This window comes from Austrofundulus limnaeus, unplaced genomic scaffold, assembly GCF_001266775.1.
Source record: "Austrofundulus limnaeus strain Quisiro unplaced genomic scaffold, Austrofundulus_limnaeus-1.0 Scaffold432, whole genome shotgun sequence".
NCBI classification, from domain to species: Eukaryota; Metazoa; Chordata; class Actinopteri; order Cyprinodontiformes; family Rivulidae; genus Austrofundulus; species Austrofundulus limnaeus.
Genome location: NW_013952834.1, coordinates 157,093 through 159,591, shown reverse-complemented (window position 1 = coordinate 159,591; position 2,499 = coordinate 157,093). Strand labels below are relative to the sequence as shown.

General features: G+C 39.3%; 1 long non-coding RNA gene across 1 annotated transcript in view; it reads right to left on the bottom strand.

Moving 5' to 3' along the window:
• The window catches only part of LOC106529271 (uncharacterized), a 17,981-nt gene extending 16,346 nt beyond the window's left edge, over positions 1–1,635 (bottom strand). The window contains exon 1 of the long non-coding RNA XR_001311619.1: positions 1,240–1,635. This is a non-coding gene — a long non-coding RNA (uncharacterized LOC106529271). The remainder of the gene's footprint in view (positions 1–1,239) is intronic.
• Between the last annotated feature and the right edge of the window lie 864 nt (positions 1,636–2,499).

Here is a 2,499-nt window from a genome sequence, read left to right as displayed (position 1 = left end):
TCATCATCATCATCATCATCATCATCATCATCATCATTATTATTATTATTATTATTAAGCAATTTCTTCTTGTATTTAAGTTTAGCAGTGTTGAGTTGCACTAATCTAAAAATTAGTTGCACTAACCCTAAAGCACTAATTCACTGAAATTTTTAGCAAGAACTAATTCTAAAACACTAATTTAACCCAGGTAACCCATAGAATAGTCTTCAGAGCAAACACAAAACGATATTTACTGTGTGCACAATATTGTCAATAATCATTGTCAATATTTCACCTAGTGGATAAGTGACAGTCTGTAGCATGGACACAGACTCAGCATTGTGTTTATAAGGTACTGTTAGCTATTTTAAAGAACATCAAACATTGTAATATTTTCAGTTCATTACTCCCTGCATTAGTTTGGGGTTCTTATTGTGAAAGGTTTTAAAGAATTTCCTCCACTGTAAATGGCACTGTCAGGGAAATAGACACTTTAATAAAAAGTATTATTTCTGCTAAGAATAGGAGCACAAATAACTCTGATACCAACTTCTCACACTAGAAGCAAGGGAAAGGTTATCTGGAAGGTAACAAGCAGCTTATGCAGATGTGATTTGTTAGAGTTTGCATCCACGGGCCTTCCCTCACAATCCCTGGAGTACTTTCACTCACAAACTATACCACAATAAGCTCAGAACCAAAGCCAAGTTTGTCTTCATTTAGGTTGCTGACAAATGTTAAAAAATAATCTTAGTGTTCTTTCTGTCCAGTGGTATTTGAACAATATTTTTTAATGATGCAGATTAAAAATCTTCATATAAATCAGAATAAAAGCAGTTCAGGAACTCCACAAGTCCTTCCATGAACCCAGTCTGTCAGAAAAGGTGATTGGGGTGAARGGGGTAGGACATTGTTCTTTCAATTCAGAAAAACACAGCCATCAAACAGCCATGCTCCAAAACATTTCTCACTGAACATTTATGTTTCGAAYAGTGGTGCTGTGCAGAGTCCCGCTGCTACAAGTGGATGCAATTATGTTATTTTTCCTTCCAACGTTCAGGACTTTTGTGCTCTAATCATGTCTTGAAAATCTCTTTTCTGTCTCATGGTCAAAAGATTGCATTAGACTCGTTTTCAGCTGTAGCTTTGACGTGCATTGTATGTTTCACAGAAAAAAAAWATATACTAACTCCACGTCTATTTAGCAAATCCAAACCACCCAACAGACACACCTTCGAGCCAGCAGCAGTAACATACCTTTCATCCATGCAGCCGTTATGAGTGCTCGTTCTCCAAAATTAGGTAATTAGTCCACCAAAGATGAGGCAAGATCTGTCATTTGTTTTGTTTACCTAACATCCTGCTTTACTTGAATCATCCCTTTTCCATCACAGTTTTCTTTCAGGCTAATAGTTCCATGCCTTCCAAAGGCAGCAGAACCTAGGAGCAAGTTAACTATGTTCTGGTTCTTTGCAGCTATTTTCCCTTCCTCTCTGCACCATCCCCTGCCTTCCTTAAATCTCCTCTGACGTCTCAGACTTTCCCTCTCAACGCCACCAGCCGATGGCCAGCGAGGCTCTCCTTTCCCTTTCTATCCCATACTGAGTTTTATTTAATTTGTTCGTATAATGGCCGCGAATGAAGCCCGGGGTTTAGGGCTACACAGAGAAAGCAACAGATGAGGGAGGGGCTGGGTAGCTCAGCAATGTGTGTCAAAAGAGAAAACAATAAGTGCCTTTATTTTTGATTGGCTTCCTCTTTTTTTTTTGAAAATTACTTCCAAAGTGTGATATCCCATTGTGGGAGCAGAATGACGTGAACAATGCAGCATGGTTAGAGGGCTTGGGGGGGTAGTCTTATATATCCAGGATAATATTCTGGGCGGCTTTGGCCAAAGCTGGATGGCCTGCACTGGGTAACCCTGTACGGCAGCGACTCCGCCTGGGGTTAGGATTATAATAGGAGGCATTGGGAGGCCTTTAGTCTCTATTGTGGAAGCTGTGTCAACAGAGAGGCCACTGGGAGTTGCCTGGCATGTGAAATGGGGAAAAAGGCTCTCTATCTTTTTCTCTTTATGCCCACAGTGACAGACATTATCACAGCAGCTCAACGCTCGCTCTGCATCCCATTAGATTGGAATAGATTGTATAAAGAGAACAAAATGTATCTATTGAGCATCCACACACATTACACATTTATGTCTCTGTACACATAGAAATTATTTTATTTATAGGTTGTCAGCAGTTTGTTAAGTAGGGCTGTGCAGTATTGTGAAAAGAACTGACATTACAATTTTTTTCTAACCTTGCAATATTGTGGTATGAAAAAAAATACATGAATTTTCAATAGATGACTTGAATAACACTTTAAGTTCTGCTGCCATCTTGTTGACAACGAACCTTTAGATTTTTTTACACAAAGCAGCCAATRTCCACTGGTGGAAGCAGCCCATCAAAATAAAAGCCAGAGCAYGTGACTGTTTAGTGCAATGATTTAAGGCTTAGGGATTTAGTCCCT